Here is a 22,910-nt window from a genome sequence, read left to right as displayed (position 1 = left end):
TGGTCCAGTTATGACTGCTGCAACTAGTTGGGGAGTGAACCAGCAAATGAAGATCTCTCTCTCTCTCTATGCTATTCTTTCAAATAAATGAAGTAAATCTTCAATAAAATAAAATATATAGGGGCCAGCGCTGTGGTGCAGCCAGTAAAGCCACTGCCTGCAGTGGCAGCATCCCATATGGGTGCCAGTTTAGAGTCCCGGCTGCTCCACTTCAGATCCAGCTCTCTGCTATGGCCTGGGAAAGAAGTAGAAAATTGCCCAAGTCCTTGGGCCCCTGCACCCGCGTGGGAGACCTGGAAGAAGCTTCTGGCTCCTGGCTTCAGATCGGTGCAGCTCCAGCCATTGCAGCAAATTGGGGAGTGAACCAGCGGATGGAAGACCTTTCTCTCTCTCTGCCTCTCCTTCTCTCTCTGTGTAACTCTGTCAAATAAATAAATAAATCTTAAAAAAAAAAAAATAAAATATATAGAAACAGGAATCAAGATAATACAATAGGAAAAAAATTAACACAAAAAGGAAATGGGAAGAAAAAACATGAGACATACAGAAAATAGCAAAATCTGAAATGTAAACAGATTAAATTCTCCTATAAAAGAGACTGGCAGGTACAATTAAAAAACAGTGGGGAGAAGGGGGAGGCTGCTCTACTTCCGATCCAGCTCCCTGCTGTTGGAAAAGCAGCAGAAGATGGTTCAAATGTTTGGGCCCCCGCACCATGTGGGAGAAAGCTCCTACCTCTGGCTTCAGATGGGCCCAGCTCCGGCCATTGTAGCAAACTTGGGAGTGAACCAGTGGATGGAAGACCTCTCTCTCTCTTTCTCTCTGCCTCTGCTTCTCTGCAACTCTGACTTTCAAATAAATAAATAAATCTTTAAAAAAAAAAGGGGGGCGGGGGGGGCTGGCGCTGTGGTGTAGTAGGTTAAGCCCCACCTGTGGCACCCACATGTTCACTGGTTCAAGTCTTAGCTGCTCCACTTCCGATCCAGCTCTCTAATGGCCTAGGAAAGCAGCAGAAGATGGCCAAGTGCTTGGGCCCCTGCACCCACATGGGAGACCTGGAAGAAGCTTCTAGCTCCAGGTTCGGATTGGCCAAGCTCCAGCCATTGTAGCCATTTGGGGAATGATCCAGCAGATGGAAACTCACTCTCTGCCTCTCCCTCTGTCTGTAACTGCCTTTCAAATAAATTAAAAAAGAAAAATATGATTTTCCAAAAGCTTTATCATAAGAAGCTATCAAAAATATTATTTAAAAAAAAAAAAAAACAGAATCCAGGGACCAGCATTGTATCCCAGCAGGTTAAGCCACCACTTGGAATGCTATCATTCCATATTGGAGTCCCAGCTATTTGAACTTCCTGCTAACGGACCTGGGAAGGCAGCAGAAGATGACCCAAATATTTAGAATCCTGCCACCCTGTGGAAGACCAAAATGGACTTCCACAGAGTTCCTGGCTCCTGGCTTTAGCCTAGCACAGCTAACTGTTGCAGCCATTTGGGATGCTGGCATCACAGGCTTATGCTATAACGCCAGCCTAGAGTTTTGGTTTTTCAAGACGTAAAATTTCAGAAGATCTGTTGCAATGACATATGAGTGTATTTAACGCTACTGTACAGTTAAAAATGGTTAAGATGGTAAATTTCTTTTTTTTAATTTATTTTTATTTTATTTTGAAAAGGTGACAGAGATCTTCCATTTGCTGGTTCATTCTTAAAGAATGCCCACAAGAGCTGGGGCTGTGCCAGGATGAAACCAAGGCCAAGAACTCCCTCAGTGCTTCCCATATGGGTAGCAAGGATCCAAATACTTTAGTCATCACCAGCTGCTTCCCATGATGCTTAGCAAGAAACTGAATGAGGAGCAGAGGTGAGACTCTAACCCAGGAACTATAACAAAGGACGCAGGCCTCCCAAGCAGAATTTGAACCTATGTGCCAAATGTTCAGTCCTTTTTTATAAAAAAGAAAAGAAAAAATGATTTATTTACTTGCAAGGTAGAGTTACAGAGAGGGAGAGAGAAAGAGAGGCTTCCCACCCTCTGGTAAGCTTCCCAAATAGCCACAAAGGCTGGAGCTGAGACAATTAGAAACCAGGAGCCTTGTGGGTCTCCCACAAGGATGCAGAGGCCCAAGCCCTAGAGCCATCTTCTACTGCTTTCCCAGGCCATCAGCAGGGAGCTGGATCAGAAGTGAAACAGCCAGGACTCAAACTGGTGCCCATATGAGATGCCAATGCCATAGGCAGAGGCTTAACCTACTACACCACAGTGCTGGCCCTATTTTTTTTTAACTACAATGAGAAATAAAAAATAAGGAGGGACTGGCATTGTGGAGTAGTTGGTAAAGCCACCAAAGCTGTCACTTCAACACACATAACTCATATAGCTCTGGGTCACGTCCCAGCTGTTCTACTTCTGATACAGCTCCCTGCTAATGGCCTGGGGAAGCAGTGGAAGATGGCCCAAATGCTTGGGTCCCTGCCACCCACATGGGAGACCTAAATGAAGCTCTTGCTCCTGGCTTCAGCCTGGCCCACCACTGGCCATCTGCAGAATGAACCAGCAGATGAAAGATCTGTTTCTCCCTCTTCCTCTCTCCCTCTCTGTAACTCTAACTTTCAAATAATTGAATTTTTTCCTTAAAAAAATAAAAAAGAGAAGAAAAGAAAAGAAGGTCCAGCGCTGTGGCATAGTGAGTAAAGTCACCATCTGCAGTGCCAGCATCCCATATGGGTGCCGGTTCAAGTCCCAGCTGCTCTACTTCAAATCCCACACCTTGCTTAATGAACCTGGGAGCAGCGGCAGATGGCCCAAGTGCTTGGGCCCCTGCAGGCCGGCGCCACGGGCGGAGGATTAACCTACTGCACCATGGCGTCGGCCCCTAACTGCCTTTCAAATAAATGAATGAATCTGAAAAAAAGAAAACTGAAATACTACTTTATACCTATTAGGATGGATATTTTCTTAAGAAAAGTAAAATACATGGGCACCGGGTTTTAGTCCCAGTTGCTCCTCTTCCAGTACAGCTCTCTGCTGTGGCCCGGGAAGGCAGTGGAGGATGGTCCAGGTCCTTGGGCCCTGCATGGGAGACCAGGAAGAAGCACCTGGCTCCTGGCTTCGGATAGGCACAGCGCCGGCCTAGCGGCCATTTGGGGGAGTGAACCAATAGAAGGAAGCCCTTTCTCTCTGTCTCTCTCTCTCACTGTCTGTAACTCTACCTGTCAAATAAATTTTAAAAAGAAGAAAAAGGAAAGTAAAATAACAAATACTGATGAGGATGTCCATAAATGGAACTTTTGTGAACAGCTGGTTGAATTTTAAAAATGGAATAGCATTGTGGGAAATAGTCTGGCAGTTCTTCAAAAAGTCATATATAGGGTCAGGCATTTGGCCTAGCTGTTGGCCACCAGCTAGGACACCTGCAATCCATATCACAGTGCCTGGGTTTGAGTCCCCACTCTACTCTCCATCCCAGTTTTAGGATAATATATACCCTGTGGCTCAGCAGGTGATGGCTCAAGTAGTTTTGTCCCTACCACCCATGTGGAAGACACCACAGATGGAGTCCTGGCTCTTTGCTTTGGCCTGAGTTAGCCCCCGCCATTGGGGGTATCTGGCAAGTTAACCAGCCGAGAGGACCTCTATCTGTCTCTCCCCATCTGTCAAATAAATAAAATAGTCACATAGAAAGCTGTATACCCCAAAAAATTGAAAGTAAAGACTCCAATAGATACCTGTACACCAAGGATCATAACAGCATTTTTCACAATGCCCAAAAGATGAAACAAGTATCTATCAACAAATGAATAGATAAACAAAACGTTGGTATACATATACAAAAGAATATTACTCTGGGGCCAGCACTGTGGCGTAGCAGGCAAAGCCATTGCCTGCAGCTCCAGCATCCCATATGGGTGTTGGTTCAAGTCCCAGCTGCTTGACCAGCAATCCAGCTCTCTGCTATGGCTTGGGAAAGCAGTAGAAGATAGCCCAAGTTCTTGGGACCCTGCACCTGCGAAGCAAGACCCAGAGGAGGCTCCTGGCTCCTGGCTTTGGATTAGTACAGCTCTGGCTATTATGGCCAATTGGGGAGTGAACCAGCAGATGAAAGACCTCTCTTTCTCTCCTCTCTCTTTCTCTGCCTCTCCTTCTCTGTGTAACTCTGACTTTCAAATAAATCTTTAAAAAAATAGAATATTACTCAGTGTTTTCCCCACAAAAAAATGAATCAAATTTTTATACATGTGTACAACAATAGATGAACCTTGAAAACAGCATACTAAGTGAAATAAGCCAGACATAAAAGGGCAATATTGTATTATTCCACTACTTACAACAGGCAAATTCAGAGACAAAAAGACAGAAGTTACCAGAAAACAGGGGGCTGGGAGACTGGGATTCTATTATCTGCAAGAGTTTCCTTTTAGGATGATAAAAGTTTGGGAAATGACCTTTCTCTCTGTCTTGCCCTCTTTCTGTCATTCTGCCTTTCAAATAAATCTTTAAACAAACAAAAAAGTTTGGGAAATGGGTAGTGGTGATATTTGCAAAACACTGTGTCACTGAATTGTATGCACTTAAAAATGGTAAATTTTGTTAGTATTTATACCAGAATTTCTTTTAGAAAGGGAAAAAAAAAAAAAAAAAGGCCAGTGTCATGGCATAGAGGGTTATACCAGCATCCCAAATGGGCACAGATTCAAGTCCCAGAGGCTCCACTTCTGATCCAACTCCCCACTAAAGGCCTGGGAGAAGCAGCAAATGATGATCCAAGTGTTTGGGTCCATGTTGCCCATGTGGGAGATCTGGAAGAAGCTCCTGGCACCTGGGTCCACCTTGACCCTGCCTCAGACATTCTGGCCATCTAGGGAGTGAACCACGGAGTACGAAGATCTCTTTCTCCCTCTCTCTATGCAACTCTTTCAAATAAATCAATAAAAATCTTTTTTAAAAAAAGGAAAAAAGAAAGGAAATTGAAGATCATTTAACCATATAGGAGAAAATACTACACAGCAAGCAAACAATCCAGTCTAAAGCCAGTATCAGCTGGGTGTCCCAGGCATTCTTTACTTGGAGACAGCGCAGGTTGAGGGCCTGGTCCCAAGACTGACTTCCCACTTCAGATGCCAATTACAAGCCATAGGTGGTTTTGTTTCTGATAGACTACCAATAAATCAAGGTTCCTGAAAATCTCTCTTCAGTTTGCTAGAGCAGGCCACAGAACTCAAGGAAACACTCAACTTACATTTACTGATTTATCATTAAAAATATTATAAAAGATTTCTGATACTTCCTCTGACACTCTGTCTTTCAAATAAATAAGTAAAGTTTTTCTTAAAGTTTTTTTTTAACATTCAAAATAGATCTTGAAACTTCACTTTTACGTATTTCTACAGATACCTTTCTACCCCTAGAAAACCACCACCACTTTTATACTGGATTAATGACATTATCTACTCTAGTCCCCAGCACACCTAAAGAACTTTAAAAAAATTTAATCAGACTACACCATTTACTTTGTTTAGTGTAGATGGTTTTCTAGAGCACTTAGGAGAAAACATGATTCTTCCCTCAACATGTGAGATATTTACCTGATCTGATCCCTGCCTAAAATCCAGGTTCACTTTCAACACTATTCTTTCTCCGACTTACTTACTAAAGCTTCAGCTATACTGTCTTGGTTCAAGGAAAGGCCCAAGTTCCTTCCTGTCTCAGGATTCTTTCCAAAGTACCAATTTAGTCTCAAAGATTATTCTGTGCCAAACACTTTACTAACCTATCCCTGATCTAAATTAGGTCTCCTGCTCTACTCTCACATCAAAATGCACAGTTTCCCCAACTACACTTATCTAATGTGTAATTATGTTTATTTATTAATTTGTAATCTGTATCCCTCATTAGACTGCATATTTCAAGAGGGTAAAGACTTGTGTTTTTACTGTCTTTTGTTGTATCCCCTAAACTTAAAATAAAAGTCCTAGTAAATAAATATTTACTGAATGAGTATTTTTCCTAATAAATAAAGTGAATAATTTTTCTGTATTTTTTATTTTTTAATTCTTCCCTACCCCACTGAATTCTAATTCAATCTTTCCTGTGTTCCACAGCACAATCACTTCATCCCTGAGCCTTTGTTTCCCCCATTATAAAACAGGAAATAAGCTAAAATAAGAATCTCAGTCCTACTATCTTTATTTCTCTATTATTCACATAATTACACTTAGTAACATGATCTTAGTCCCTTAAAAAGTTATCATCCCTCCCACCCTCCCTCTCTCTGAAACTGTGCCTATCAAATAAATAAAAATAGACATTATCATATAGTGGTTAAGGCTATGAGGTCAGCAGTTATGCCTATGACAGTATCCCATATGGGCACCAGTTGGGGTCCTGGCTGCTCTACTTCCAATCCAACTCCCTGCTAACATGCCTGGGAAAGCAGTAGAAGATGGCTCACATCCTTGGGCCCCTGCACCCAGACTCCTTTCTCTTGGCTTCAGATGAGCCAAGAACGAGCTGTTGCCGCCATTTGGGGAGTAAACTAATGGATGGAAGATCTCTCTGTCTGTAACTGCACCTTCCAAATAAATACAAATCAATCTTAAGAAAAAAAAAAAAAACTGCAACACAAATAAACTTCCACTACATATGTTAATTTGGAAATAAATCATCAAAACATTAATTTATTCTTATGACTACTTGTGTCCCAAATCTGTTTTGATTACAAATTCTCCCCCAATGTTTAAACATGATGGAATAGAGGGCTCAAAAAGTTTACCTTCTTTACATGACTTCAAATGCTCCATGATTAGACCTCATCTAACCTAAAGAAACAATAACACTTGCATCAATAAGCAAATGAGACCACAGATTCAAAAAGGCTAGACTTCAGCTACCAAGAATCTATTTCTCTAATACAATTATTAAATAAAATGTTTCATAAGATTCAAAACCCATGACAATGTTTAATACCATCTTTTCCTTGAGATATGTTCCTCATGTATTTCATTAAATGCCTTCAAAATTCAAAGGAAGAGAATATGGAGTACATCAAACAAAATTAATATAAACAAATTTCAAAAGTAAACAGACTACCCTATCATTTGCAGATTTCCAATTTATTTATTTACCTAGTGAATACTTAAAATTCTTTAAAATGAATCCGAAGTAAAGAAAATATTAAGTTTTAATTTACTTATTCCCTTTATTCAATCCCTTGAGTTCTACTTTTTGTCACTGAATTTCATTACATCTAACAGGATCATAAACTACCAACTTCATAAAAGATACATTTGGTACCACTTTAATCACAACTACCTTGAAATACTGTTTCTTAAATATATTATCTCATTTTGCAAACGAATACACTATATAATCAAGCCAATTTCCTATGGCACACAGTTGCTAGGTGGCAGACCCAGAGTTTATACCTAAAGTCCACACACTGTTCATATCACAGTCTCCTACTCAATAGAACTGAGCCTTATGAACTGACCATTAGAACTCAAACAATTAGCTGAAGACTTTCATAACATATGGACAGAGATTACAAGAATGTCAAACTGTCAAGTATGTCAATTGTTGATAGCAACTATATATATAAAAAATGAGTATAGGCCGGCGCCGCGGCTCACTAGGCTAATCCTCCGCCTTGCGGTGCCGGCACACCGGGTTCTAGTCCCACTTGGGGCACCGATCCTGTCCTGGTTGCCCCTCTTCCAGGCCAGCTCTCTGCTGTGGCCTGGGAGTGCAGTGGAGGATGGCCCAAGTCCTTGGGCCCTGCACCCCATGGGAGACCAGGAGAAGCACCTGGCTCCTGCCATGGGAACAGCGCGGTGCGCCGGCCGCAGCGCGCCTACCGCGGCGGCCATTGGAGGGTGAACCAACGGCAAAAAGGAAGACCTTTCTCTCTGTCTCTCTCTCTCACTGTCCACTCTGCCTGTCAAAAATTTAAAAAAAAAAAAAAAAAAGAGTATAAAAATCTGGGGAAAAATTCTAAGACTATTTAAAACTAGCCTTAGAAAGAGTGAGACTATAGGGCAACTTTCATTTTTGTCACATATTTTTACTGCTTGAAGTTTTAAGATCATATTCAATTTTAGAACCAAAATAGTCTTTAATAACTATCCTTTTCTGATATGCATATAGTTACTCATTTCTATATATTGCCAATTGTACCTCATTGTTCATATTTATTCATTTATACAACTATCTTGCCAAACTGTAGTGCGAACTTACCTAAAAATCACACACCACACTTCCTAGCTGAATCCTTCTTTCTAAAGTCCAGGCTTAGTTAGCATTTTGTTTCATATGCCAACAGGAATCCCTCACTTTTTTTTAAAGATTATTTATTTATTTGAAAGGCAGAGTTACACAGACAGAGAAGCAGATGTAGAGAGTGAGGTCTTCCATCCACTGGTTCACTCCCCAAATGGCTGCAACAGCTGATCCAAAGCCAAGAGCCAGGAGTTTCTTCCAGGTCTCCCAGGTGGGTGCAGGGGCCCAAGGACTTGGGCCATCTTCTACTGCTTTCACAGGCTATAGCAGAGAGCTGGATCAGAAGTGGAGGGTGAACCAAAGGCAAAAGGAAGACCTTTCTCTCTGTCTCTCTCACTGTCCACTCTGTCAAAAAAAAAAAAAAAAGAAGAAGAAGAAGTGGAGGAGCTGGGACTTGAACCAGCACCCACATGGGATGCCGGCACTGCAGGCAGCGGCTTTACCAGCCACGCCACAGTGCTGGCCACAAGAATCTCTCACATTTTTGCAAAATAAGTGATGTGATCAGACTGGGCTTTAGGAAAAATTTATCTGACTGTGGACCAGAGGAAAACTGCGTTACAAATAAACTCCCTGCTTCCTAACATAATGGGTTAAGGTTCAAGAACAAGCAAAACAGGAGAGATCTAAAGATACAACCTTAAGAAATGATACTTAAAAATCTCAACATTTCACCCTAAGAGGCAATACAGAAGATGGTCAGCAGTAGGAGACCATATTAAGATCAAAATGCCAGGGCGGGCACTGTGAAGTAGTAGGTTAAGCCTCTACCTGTAGTGCCAGCATTCCATATAGGCGCTGGTTTGAGTCCCAGTTGCTTCTCTTCTGATCCAGCTCTCTGCTACAGCCTGGAAAAGCAGTAGAAGATGGCCACTGAACCCACATGGAAGACCCAGAAGAAGCTCCTGGCTCCTGGCTCCTGGCTCCTAGCTTCAGATCAGCCTAGCTTGGGCCGTTGTAGCCATTTGGGGAGTGAACTAGCAGATGGAAGACCTTTGTCTCTCCCTTTGTCTGTATCTCTACCTCTCAAATAAATAAATCTTAAAAAAAAAAAAAAAAAAAAAAAAAAACGAAGTGCCAGAAGTTAAGAGTTTAAGTGTTAAATTTGAGAGGTTTGTGTTGTGGCACAGCAGATTAAGGTGCCCTAAATACTAGAGAACCAGTTCCAGTTCTGGCTGCTCCGTTTCTGATCCAGCTCCCTGTTAATGCACCTAAGAAAGCAGTAGAAGACAGTCCAAGTACTTGGGCTCCTGCAACCCACATAGGAGACCCAGATGGGATTCCTAGCTGCCTGCTTCCAGCTGGCCTACTGTTGGCTGTGGCAGCCATTTAGGGAATGAACTAGTGAACGGAAAATTTCTCTCTCAAATAAATGATCTTTAAATAAATAAAAGTTAAATTTGTAACATTAATTTCAAATACTACCAAATTAAAACCAAAACTCAGCAGTTAAGGATTTGGCAATTATGTACCAGTGATTTCAAAAAGAGCAAATTTGGTATAGCATTGACAGATTATAAACTTGCAGTGAATGGTGAATGTCTTTCAAAGAGTACGGGAAAAATATATAATACAGTAGCATGAAAAAGATGCTGAAGGAAAGATCACTTGGCATACTGATAAACTAATAACAGCATGCAGAGACACGTTGGTGAAAAAACAGAATTCCTAGCCACCATTAGATGAGCACATGTCGCCTTTACTGTATCAGAAGCCACAGCAAGCACATCATGTTTGGTCAATACAGACAGGTTAAGAATTGCAGCTGCTATTAACTGAATACCCAACTAGTTACTGGCCAGTCACATACCCTATACAATTTTAACTGCTTATGTCAGCAATCTCAGGAAAGCATGTATTACTATACTCATTTGTTAAAAGAGTAAACTAAAATTCAGAGGTTAAGTGACTTGCCATCATCCCCTGCTTTTCCAAGGGGAGCTGCATAGCAAGAGTAGCCAGGACTCAAACTAGCACTCTGATATAGTTTGCTGGTGTTACAACAGTAGCTTAAGCCCGTGCCACAACACTGCTCCCCAAAAAAACTTTTGAACTCAGACATAATGCCACAGGTGGAAAATTCCCCACCTGACCTCATGCAATGGATCACAATCAAAATGAAGACACCCTAAAAATAATTCACTAAGTTACTTTCAGGTTACACACAAAATTGTATAGGAAACACAAATGAATTTCATGTTTAGATTTTTGTCTCATACTCAGAATACCTCAGTATATAGATGCAAATATTTCAAAATTGAAATAAATATGAAATCTAGAACACTTCTGGTTGCTAGAATTTTGTCTTGTTTTTTTGGTTTTTTTAAGATTTATTTATTTATTTGAAAGTCAGAGTTACACAGAGAGAGGAGAGGCAGAGAGAGTTGTCTTCCATCCAGTGGTTCACTCCCCAATTGGCTGCAACGGCCGGAGCTATGCCAATCTGAAGCTAGGAGCTTCTTCCAGGTCTCCTATGCGGGTGCAGGGGCCCAAGGACTTGGGCCACCTTCTACTGCTTTCCCAGGCCATGGCAGAGAGCTGGATTGGAAGTGGAGCAGCCTAGTTTCAAACAGGCACCCATATGGGATGCCAGCACTTCAGGCCAGGGCGTTATGCTGTGCCACAGCGCCAGCCCCCCTAGCGTTTTGGATCAGGGTACTTAAGCTGTCCCTGAACTCTCATATGTTCATGATTCTCTGTTACCCATTTTTAATTAGATCTATAAAATCATTACTGTGAAATTTAGTTTTCATTTTATAATTTTTGAGTATTACTTCAAATACTGTTTTCATATTGTACACTTAATATTTTCATATTGTACATTCCTGTTTCCAAATAAGTGTTAATCCTGCCTTACATAATTTCATCCTATGTCTCCAAATAGCTTTACATTGCTCTGAGAAGTTTCTATTTGGTTGTTTGTTTTCCATGACACATGCGCCTGACTTAAATTATTCCATCTTCTCTCCATTTGTATATCAGACCTTTCATCTTAATGGCCTTACCTGGCTGTTTCTCTATCTTCTCCCTAAACTTAAGTATTTTTTTTTCCTTTCCATTCCTTTTGTATTTTTAACAAGACCACACAACATCTGTTACCACATCCTATGTCCTAAAGTCTACTTATACCTTGCTCTCAGGGTGAATTTTCTTTTTAGTAACAACTTTGAATTTGCAATCATGGGATGTGGGTGGGAACCTCACATGGAAAGGGGACTACCGAGAACGAAGGAGATTAAAAGGCTAAAAACTTAATTTTGGAGCTTTTCTGCCCAAAAAAGTTCTCACATGACAGATTCCAAATCTACCCTAGTCATGAAGTAACTTTTGGGTGATGGAGTATTCTAAAACTTGATTGTGGTATTGGCTGAACAAGCATATACATTTATTAAAAGTTATGAAGCTTTTAACATAAATAAATTTCACTGTATAGGCCGGCGCCATGGCTCAACAGGCTAATCCTCCGCCTTGCGGCGCCGGCACACCGGGTTCTAGTTCCGGTTGGGGCACCGGATTCTATCCCGGTTGCCCCTCTTCCAGGCCAGCTCTCTGCTGTGGCCCGGGAAGGCAGTGGAGGAGGGCCCAAGTCCTTGGGCCCTGCACCCGCATGGGAGACCAGAAGCACTTGGCTCCTGGCTTCGGATCAGCGAGATGCGCCCGCCGCAGCGGCCATTGGAGGATGAACCAATGGCAAAAAGGAAGACCTTTCTCTCTGTCTCTATCTACTCTACCTGTCCAAAAAATAAATAAATAGGCCGGCGCCGCGGCTCACTAGGCTAATCCTCCGTCTAGCGGCGCCGGCACACTGGGTTCTAGTCCCGGTCGGGGCACCGGATTCTGTCCCGGTTGCCCCTCTTCCAGGCCAGCTCTCTGCTGTGGCCAGGGAGTGCAGTGGAGGATGGCCCAAGTCCTTGGGCCCTGCACCCCATGGGAGACCAGGAGAAGCACCTTGCTCCTGCCATCGGATCAGCGCGGTGCGCCTGCCGCAGCGTGCCTACCGCGGCGGCCATTGGAGGGTGAACCAACGGCAAAAGGAAGACCTTTCTCTCTGTCTCTCTCTCTCACTATCCACTCTGCCTGTCAAAAAAATTTAAAAAAAAGGAAAAATAAATAAATACAATTTGACTGTATATAAATTGTACTCAATGAAACTGTTAACAATAAAACAAAGTTACAGGAGCTGCTGTTGTGGCACCTCTAGTCACATGCGACTCAGGCATCCCATGTGGGCTGCTGCTCCACTTCCAATCCAGCTCGCACTAATAGCCTGAGAAAAGCAGCAGCAGATGACCCAAGTGATTGAGCCCCTGCCACCCACATGGGAGACCCAGAGGAAGCTCCTGGCTCCAGCCTAACCCCATGCTGGCTATTGTGGCCATACAGAGTAAAGGAGCAGGAGGAAGATTTATCTCTTCCTCTCTAATTCTTTCAAATAAATAAATAAATATTTTAACAAAACGAAAGAGTGTTGCCCTAATATTTATCAGTTTGCTATCTCAGGGTTCCAGGCTCCTGGAATGGGTCTGGCCCAGCCCTGGCCATTGCAGCCACATGGGAAGTGAACCATTGGCTGAAACATCTGCCTCTCTCTCTCTGTCTTTCCCTCTCAGTCACTCTACCTTTCAAATAAATCTTTTTTAAAAAAGTTTTTGAGTTTTGGAGCATTTTAGATTTCTGATTTTCAGTTTAGGGATGTTCAATATTTACCATTTTGGGGCCAAAAACAATTAAAATAACAAAATAATTCAAATAAAATATGATATGCTTGAAAGAAAAAAAGAGGGTAAAATAAAAACTTCATTTAACCTAAAACTTCACTTATTTTTCTTTTTTTTACTTGAGAGTCAGAGTTACACAGAGAGAGGAGAGGCAGAGAGAGAGATCTTCCACCCAATGGTTCACTCCACAGTTGGATGCAACGGCCAGAACTGTGCCAACCCACGTGGGTGCAGGGGCCCAAGGACTTGGGCCATCCTCTACTGCTATCCCAGGCCACAGCAGAGAGCTGGATTGGAAGTGGAGCAGCCGGGACTAGAACCAGTGCCCATATGGGATGCCAGCACTTCAGGCCAGGGCGTTAACCCGCTGCGCCACAGTGCCGGCCCCTAAAACTTCACTTCTACTCAAACCTTTACTTAGTTTTATATAACTGGAACCACAATTAATCTGATAATTATTGAGCAAAACCAAAAATTTACAAATTCCTAATTAGGATCCTGTATAGTATAGCATCAAAAGTCAAAAGGAAATACTCTTCCTGGCTATAAAGCCAAAAAAAACTGCTTAGCCAACCATTAATAGAACATATCTTTTCTGACTACCTGAAATTAAATCTAGTAGGTGTTATAATATCAATTTGTTGGGGCTAGCATTGTGTTATCATAGCTAAAGTTGGAGTCTCAGCTGTCCCACTTCCAATCTAGCTCCCTGCTAATGTGTCTGGGAAAGGAGTGGAGAATGGCCCAAGTCCTTGATCCCGTTCACCCATGTGGAAGACCCAGAAGAAGCTCCTGGCTCCTGGCTTCTAGCTTCAGCCTGGCCCAGCCCAGGTGGTTGCAGCCATTTGGGGAGTAAACCAGCAGATGGAAAATCTGTCTCTCCTTCTCTATCTGTAACTCTGCCTTTCAAATAAATAAATAAATCTTTTTTAAAAAATGACTAACCACTTTTCTTATCAAATCTAAATGTATGATTAGAAAGAAATTTACTGGGGTCAGTGCTGAGGCATAAAACGTAAAGCTGCCACCTGTGACACTGGCATTCGCAGCATCCCATATGGATGCTGGTTTGAGTCCTGGCTGCTCCAATTATAATCCAGCTCCCTGCTAATGGCCTGGGGAAAGCAATGGAAGAAGGCCCAAGTACTTGGGCCCTGCCACTCAAGTGGAAGACCTTGATGAAGCTCCTTATATCAGCCTGGCCCAGCACAGGCAGTTGCAGCCATCTTGGAGAAAGAATCAATGGATGGAAAATTTCTTGGGGCCGGCTCAGTGGCATAGCAGATAAAGCCACCGCCTGCAGTCCTGGCTGCTCCACTTTTGATCCAGCTCTCTGCTATGGCCTGGGAAAGCGGTGGAAGACGGCCCAAGTCCTTGGGCCCCTGCACCCATGTGGGAGACCTGGAAGAAGCTCCTGGCTTCGGATCAGCACAGCTCCAGTTGTTGTGGCCAATTGGAGAGTGAACCAGTGGATGGAAGACTCTCTCTCTCTCTCTCTCTCTCTCTGCCTCTCCTCTCTGTGCAACTCTGACTTTCAAATAAATAAATAAATAAATCTTTAAAAAGAAAATTTATCTCTCCCTCTCTAACTTTTTCATATAAAACCTTTTTTTTAAAAAAAGTGTACTGCAAGAATAACAGATCTTTTCCAACTTTTTATGAAGTTGTAGTAATTCTGTTTCTACTAAATTTATCTGGAAAAATAAAGTTTACCTTAAAATCAAAATCATACTTAAAAATTTAATAATTTGAGGATAAAATATTTTTAAACCTTTAGACTAATTCATAAATGCACAAAACCAAATCTGATCCTCCAATTTACTAGGAACAATAGAAAGAAAAAAAATCTCAACCCTCTAAAGAGGTAAGAGAAAATCTAATCCTCAGCAGCCTAAATTCTCTAGCAATAATCTGGTAGTATTTAAAGAACAAACAAAAGCAAGATAATTTGTACTAATAAAACATAAATGCAAGTTTCTTAAAACCAGACCTATTAAATTTTTATTACTTATTTTTAAATATCCAAAGGTTACTCTCAAATTCCTTCTTGAAATAGCAAACATGAATACTTAACAGAATATTGATCAATTCAATAACATTTAAAAACCCCAGTCAAACCCTCCTATCAAATTAAACACCATTTTTATTCAATTTGATTACTTCTACTTTTCAATGATTCTTAAGTTAAAAATAAAATAGAACCAACCCAAAGTGATTTTGTTAACCTCTCTACACATTATTTAAAGAAGATTTTTCAGTGGTTTACACAAATTTACTTTGCAGTCCAACAGAAATGCTTCAAGTTCTAGGTAAAACTTAATCCAAAAAATAATATATCCTAGGCTGGTGTTGTGACATACAGGGTAAAGCTGCCAGGAGGGATGCCAGCATTCCATATGGGCACAGCTTAGCTACAGCTCCACTTCTAATCTAGATCCCTGCTAATAGCCTAGGAGGGCCAGCAGGGTATGGTTCAAGTGTTTGGGCCTCAGCCACATACGTGGGAGACCTAGAGGAAGCTCCTGGCCGCAGCCTGGTCCAGTCCTAACTGTTGCGGCCATCTGAGGAGTCAACCAAGAGTTGGAAAATTTATTTCCCTCTCTTTCTAAAACTCTGGCTTTCAAATAAAGAAATAAATCTTTCAAAAATTTAATATATCCTAAAATATGTAACAAAGTAACAGACATGTTCTAAAGTGTTGTTATCCAAATTTTAACACAATTCATCTCCACATCACCTAAGTATTTTTTGCTGGCCTCCATGAAGATCCTCTTCCCACCCTTCCTCTTCCCACCTTTACTAAGAAATCTAAGATTACAAGGTGGCAAATACATTACTTCCTGACTGGTATACAATCAATATAAAACATAAAAATGAACTGCAATTTTTATGTAGAACCCTATAGTTCAAATTTATGGATTTATCTGACAGAAATTCTTAGTGACAATTTTATGAGTCTTACATATTGTTTTAGATTTGAAAACTTCAAAAGTCTGTACAATTCTAAAATCTTGAGTCTATGCTGGGACAGCAATAGAAGAAAATTAATCAATTGAAATTAAAAAAAAAAAAAAAAAGGAAAACAAATGGATTCAAAGCCATCTCTGTTTCCTAACTTAAGATCATCTGAAAATCCAATGTGAGAAAACACTTTAATGTGAGCTTTTCTTGCATCTCTTGGAAAAAAACACATTAAAGTTATTATGCCAGGGATCAACATTGTCGCATAGCAGGTAAAGCCACTGCCTGCAACACCAGCATCTCATACAATGGGAACTGGTTTGAGTCCTGCCTGCTCCACTTCAGATCCAGCTCCCTGCTAATGCTCCTGGGAAAGCAGCAGATGACCCAAGTGCTTGGGTTCCTGCACCCACATAGGAGACCTGGAAGAAGCTCCTGGCTCCTGGCTCCTGGCTTCAGCCTGCCCAGCCCTTGTCATTGTTGCCATTGGGTAGTGAACCAGTGGATGGAAGACCTCTCACCCTGTCTCTAACTCTGCTTTTCAAATAAATATAGATCAAAAAAAAATTATGCCAAAATCTTCTTAAAATGTCTCTTAATATAAGATTATGCTAATATTGTCAACTATGGTGGTGATCAATATCAATGCCTAAAGATAAGAGATATCTAAAAGTATGAATAATGATTTACAAATGATATCACAAGCTCTACACCAACACAAAAGTAAGAAATTTTTATCAGGATCTGTGTGATAACTGATTCAGAGTTGTCTTACCAAATGAGGTACAAAAGTCCAGCGCATGAGGTTTCAGAAAAGCAGAACATGGGAAAGTAAAGACCACCTTTTATCTTTCCCCCAACTATTTAAAAAGATAGGTGAGGGGCTGACATTTTGGTGTAGTTATGCCACCACCTGCCTAACAGGCATCCCACAGAAACATGGGTTCAAGTCATGGCTTGCTCCACTTCCGATCCAGCTCCCAGCTAATGAGCCTGGGAAAGCAGCATGAAAATGGCCCAAGTATTTGGGCCCCTGCCACCCATGTAGGAAATCTGGATGGAGCTCCTGGCTCATGCCCGTCCCAGCCCTGGCTGATCTCTTTGTAACTCTGCCTTTCAAATAAATAATAAATCTTTTTTTTTTTTTTTTTGACAGGCAGAGTTAAGACAGTGAGAGAGAGAGAGAGAGAGAGAAAGGTCTTCCTTTTTCCATTGGTTCATCCCCCCAGTGGTCGCTACGCCAATCCGAAGCCCCGAGCCAGGTGCTCCCCCTCCACCCCCGGTCTCCCATGCAGGTGCAGGGCCCAAGGACCTGGACCATCCTCCACTGCACTCCCAGGCCACAGCAGAGAGCTGGACTGGAAGAGGAGCAACCGGGACTAGAACCCAGGGTGCCAGCTCCCCAGGCGGAGGATTAGCCTAGTGAGCCACGGCGCCGGCAGAATAAATCTTTAAAAACAAACAGGTGGAGCCAGCACTGTGGCATAGTGGGTAAAGCTGCCACATGCAGTGCCGGCTCCCATATGGGCGACAGTTCAAGTCCTGGCTGTTCCACTTCCAATCCAGTTCCATGCTGATGGCCTGGGAGAGCAATAGAAGATGGCCCAAGGACTTGGGCCCCTGCACGCTCATGGGAGACAGTGGAAGAAGCTCCTGGCTTCGGATACACCCAGCTCTGGCAATACAGCCATTTGGAGAGCGAACCAGTGGATGGGAAGACCTTCTGTCTGTCTCTGCCTCTTTCTGTCTATAACTCCACCTCTCAAATAAATAAATAAATAAATCTTAAAAAAAAAAACAGGTGGAAGGGAGAGGGGAAAGGGAGAGGGGTATCTAATATCAAGAATATACTAAGACACAAAAAGTGTACTATGTATTTTTAACAGTCAAAATATTTTGTGAATACATCTAAAAGCACCTACTTCACATTAAATGTACAATAAATGCTAATCTAATAAGGCAACTTATTTAGTTAAGGTCAATTAAAAATTGTCAGGTTATCTTCAAATTACTATAAGATATAGTAATAAAACACCACCAGTTGGAATTGTTAATAAATTTTAATTCTTAGTTAAGTCATTAGATAGCAAAATGAGAACCACATTTTGGTATTATTTATAAGAATCAGAGCCAGTGTTGTGGTGCAGCAGGTGCAGCCTCTGTATGCAGCACTGGCATCCTATATGGACGCCAGATCATGTCCCGGCTGCTCCACTTCCAATCCAACTCCCTGCTAATGGCCTCAGAAAGCAGCAGAAGATGGCCCAAATGTTTGCGTCCCTACCATCCACGTAGGAGACCCATATACAAAGTTTCTGGCTCCTGGCTTCGCCATGGCCTGGCATTGGCCACTGAGGCCATCTGGGGAGTGAATCAATGGATGTAAAGTCTCTTTCTCTCTGTTTCTCCCTCTCTCTCTGTAACTCTTTCAAAATAAATAGATCTTTTTTAAAAATCACTGCATTCCATTAATATATATGCTGATATTTCAGAAAAATCCTAACTATACATTTTCTAAGTCCCTCATCTCCAAATCCCTTACCAAACTTAACCAAACATCAACAATTCAACCAAGAACAAAAGAAATAATCCTGGAAAGATAAATCTTTTGTTAAAATATGTTGTAATATTTCTGGCCGGCACCGCGGCTCAGTAGGCTAATCCTCCACCTTGCGGCGCCGGCACACCAGGTTCTAGTCCCGGTCGGGGCACCGATCCTGTCCCGGTTGCCCCTCTTCCAGGCCAGCTCTCTGCTGTGGCCAGGGAGTGCAGTGGAGGATGGTCCAAGTCCTTGGGCCCTGCACCCATATGGGAGACCAGGAGAAGCACCTGGCTCCTGCCATCGGAACAGCGCAGTGCGCCGGCCACAGCACGCCTACCGCGGCAGCCATTGGAGGGTGAACTAATGGCAAAAGGAAGACCTTTCTCTCTGTCTCTCTCCCACTGTCCACTCTGCCTGTCAAAAAAAAATATATATATATGTGGTAATAAGTACTGTCCATCCATTTGAAAGATGTGATCCTTGATCTATCATATTGGATGATCTAGTGCCTAAAGAGTTTAAACTCATTAAAGAAATAATGAACATATATTCATTCAAGTTATATTATTTAGGAAACTACAGACTAAATCATACAGACACAGTAAAGTGGCCTATCAGTTGAGACACCACTAGGGATGCACCCATCACCTATCAGAGTGGCTGGGTTCAAGTTATCAGACCTACCCTCTATTCTAGCTTCCTGTTAATACACACCCTTGGAGGAAGGAAGTGATGACTCAAGTAGGTGGGCCCTTGTTACCCATATGGGAGACCAGGAATGAGTTCCCAGCTCCTGGCTTCCAGCTGTGCCAGCCCTGGCTGCTACAGGCATTTGGTGAGTTAGCATGAAAAAGTAACTGCTATGAGGCCAGCACCATGGTGTAGTGGGTTAAGTCACTGCCTGCATCGCTGGCATCCCATATGGGTACTGCTTCGTGTGCCAGCTACTACACTCCCAATTCAGCTCCCTGCTAATGCACCTGGGAAAAGCAGTGGAAAATGACCCAAGTACTTGGGCCCGTGTCACCCACACGGGAAGCCCTTATGAAACTCCTGGCTCCAGGCTTTGGCCTGGCCCAGGCTCAGCCACTGCAGCCATTTGGGGAATGAACCAACAGATGAAGGTCTCTGTGTTTCTCTCTCTCTTCCCCTCTAACTCTGCCTTTCAAGTAAATAAAATAAAAAAAGTAATTGATAACTATAGCTTTCTTATTTAAAAAAAAAAAAGGTACTCAATGAGGCACAAGTACTTTCTATTTGTTTATACACCATTTGCTAAGTAGAAAGACAATAAACTGAGAAGACTAATCTTGGATTTTTTTTCACTGTCTAAATTTCTAGATTTGTAAAACAAGCATTTAATGTACTTTAAAACAGTAGAGTACAGTTGCTGAACTTAGCCTCCGTAAAGAAACTTCTTAAATTCAGATCCTTGCTCTACTAAATACTCTTGTTGGGTATCTCCCTGTGTCTATTTACTCTTCTACAAATTAGCAATAAAAACAGTCTCTCCATCACTGGGTTATGATTCATTACTTAATACATGTCAAGATTGGTTTGGACACGTGTCAATAATTTTAGAATATAAGGTATACTATTCTCACTTAGGAATTGTAATGCTTCCATAATAAAGTTTTTTTAAAAGCTTACAATTGGGCTGGTATATACAGCTCAATAAATGTTTTTATTACCCTGCACGATCCTTGCTAAGATTAAAGGAAATTAACATATAAGTGTGTCCAACTGTGCCTAAAATAGTGTGTATTCAATTTAAGTTGCCAACCTCATATCAGCTTTCACAAATCTGTATTAGACAATTCCTTATCTTGAATTCAGTATCTTTTGACCCACTTGGACAAAACATTTAGTCATAAGCTACTACACTTATGACCCACCATTGCCAGAGACCTGAAAGTTACAGTATCAACTGTAAACAGGTTCAAGAGATACAATGTATCCAGAGTGCTGACTTCACTGACACTCTGTAACTAGTTTCAAGGAACTGAAGTACAATTTAACCGGTAACCTTTATCTCACTGTCTAACACACTCCAAGATTGCCTTAAAAACAGCAAATTACAAGCATCAAATCAAGAATGTGTCTTAAGAATGACCAACACGTTAGATGGGAGAAAGGTAACTAGATCGGTATCCTGGTCGTACCAGCATACAAGCTGGTGACCTAAGACACTACAGATAAGAGGCCAGAACGCCATGCCTGTTCCCAAGCAAAAACATGAAAAAGATCTAGTAACTCATGAACCATAAGAGACAAAATTTGTGTTTTAGATCAGGACATAACCAAAAAGTTAAAAGACTGCTCCCAATCCTTTAAATCAGTGATCCATTGGGGGGGAGGGGAGGATGTCAAAAATGGATACATACATAGCATTTAAAACGAAGTAACTTGAATTCCCACTTTGGAACTCTAGAGGGCACCAGAAATATGCCCTCCTTCGCACCACCCCTCCTCTCCAGTAACGTGAGCAGCTGCAGAAGCCCGTCGTCTGGTTGCTGAGGTTGGTATTGCAGCAGCAGGAGCGCTGTCTGCAGCGGTGCGAACAGCAGCGCCCACTCCCAGCTGCCTCAACAGCCATTACCCGGGCTTCGCCCCGGGGGCAGCTGCCACCCAAGGGGAAAGCTCCTCCCCCTCAAAACAACGGGAAGGGCCAAGTCCCAAGGCTGAACCTCTACAACCTGACAACATCCTCTTTACAGAGCAGCAAAATCAGGAGCAAAGGACTCACAATGGGGGTGTTTTCCTCCTCACTTTCTGCCAAAGATGCACCAGACAGGGCTGTAGGTGATTCCTGGTCCTGGGATGAAAAGAAAAAATGGAAAATGGAGCAAGAATACCCAACCTGGTGGGAACACCGAGCCTTTTTCGCCAGAAGGAGGCAGAAAAGGCAATAAGAGGTCAAGGAAGTACGGCCCTTCTATTATTACCCCCACCCTGCAAACAGCCCCTTCCAACGTTAAGTGGGGCGCAACAGCAGCAAAAATATGTGTTGGGGGCCAATAATCCACGTGAAAGCCAAGATCTGGGGGAGAGAGTGGCCCGAGGGCACCAAGCCCGCTCCTGGAAAGGGAGGGGGAAGGGCAAACGTTGCCTCGACGCCAGCCAGGGATGTGCATTCCCTCCTAAATTCGCCCACCCAGCGTCATTCCCATCACTCTCAGCACCAATTTGGAAGTAGGGGACGGCTCACGTCACTGCTGGGCAGATATCGCCCATATTTGCCCCAAGCAGTTGCCCTGGGCCCGAGGTTTGCCCCCCCCTGCAGTCGGCGACCGGCAGCGCTGCCTCCCCGTCCGCCATTAGAGACCCAGCCAAACAATACGTGAGGAGCAAGAGCCGCGCAGCGCAGCGCCGGGGAAGAGCAAAGCGAAGGAGGGGACCCGGCGGGGCCACAGGCAGCAGCCCTCGCCCCGAAAAACTTGAAGACCTCAGCCTGGGCCGACAGGGTGGGCGCGCAGCCCCGAGAGCGCGATCGCCGACCGGCGCCCCTCCCCCCCACCCCCGCAGGAGAGAAAGGAAAATACCCCGCGACCGCCCCGCCGGCCCGCACCCCCCGCCCCGCGGCCCCGCCGGCCCGGCGACCCCCGCCGCCGGCGTCCGCCTCACCCAGCCCGCCCGGCCGCGCCCGCGCAGCCTTCGGGCCGCACGCGAAGGCGCCCGTGACATGAGCGCAGCCCCGAGCAGCCCCCGAGGCCCCGACGCGGCAGCGGCGACGGCGGCCGCGCCGCGGGGTATTAAGCCCGGGTCGGTGGGAGGCTCCGGAGGCTGCCCTCACCCATCTCCGCCTCCCCAGTCGCCTCCGCCTCCGCCTCCTCCTCCGGAGGCTGCGCTGCTCCCAGCCACCCCCACTCTCGGCGGCCCTGGACTGGAAAGACAGCGGGGAGAAGCCTCACCCGGTTCTGGCTGCGGCTCCGCGGAACGAACCTCCCCTCCCCCGGCCCACCCCCCTTCGGCGACACGCACAACTCCGCTCGGTCCAGTCCCGGCTTTAGCGCTGGTGAGGAGGAGGAGGCGGAGGCGGCGGCAGCGCGGCCGAGCCCGGGGAGGCCCCGCCCCCCACGCGCTCATTGGCAGGCAGCGGAGGTGGGCCAAGGAGCTTGAGAGATTGCCATTGGATGTGTCCGCCTTCCTTCAAGACCCCCCTCGGTGGGGTGGTCCGAAAGCCTGTCTGTCTGGCGAGAGCCACACCCCCGGCCCTGCCGTTCCACTCCCCCCTCCGCCGGCCCTCGGCTGGCGGCCGCGTCCCCTCCCCTCGGAGCCCCCGCCCCCACCCCCGGGGCCGCCAGGGTCAGGAGCCCGACTTTCGTGGCCAGCCGCACGGGCCGCGGCTCGACCCCTGGGACCCGAGGGTTCTCCGGGGCTGGGACGGCCCGAGGGCTGACGCGGCGACGCCTGC

The 22,910-nt window shown here is 44.0% G+C and overlaps 1 protein-coding gene across 14 annotated transcripts in view; it reads right to left on the bottom strand.

Annotated features, from left to right (window-relative positions):
* Positions 1 to 22,501, bottom strand: part of ZMYM2 (zinc finger MYM-type containing 2) — a 108,042-nt gene extending 85,541 nt beyond the window's left edge. For 2 of the 14 annotated variants that reach the window (XM_062194513.1, XM_062194506.1), the window contains exons 1-2: positions 22,408 to 22,501; positions 21,243 to 21,311 (exon numbers count right to left, since the gene is read on the bottom strand). The gene's annotated coding sequence lies outside the window, so the exon portion shown is untranslated. The other 12 variants (XM_062194520.1, XM_062194519.1, XM_062194511.1 and 9 more) reach the window with 10 other exon arrangements.
* Between the last annotated feature and the right edge of the window lie 409 nt (positions 22,502 to 22,910).

This window comes from Lepus europaeus, chromosome 6 (assembly GCF_033115175.1).
Source record: "Lepus europaeus isolate LE1 chromosome 6, mLepTim1.pri, whole genome shotgun sequence".
Taxonomy (NCBI): Eukaryota; Metazoa; Chordata; class Mammalia; order Lagomorpha; family Leporidae; genus Lepus; species Lepus europaeus.
This window is presented reverse-complemented; position numbering and strand designations above follow the sequence as displayed.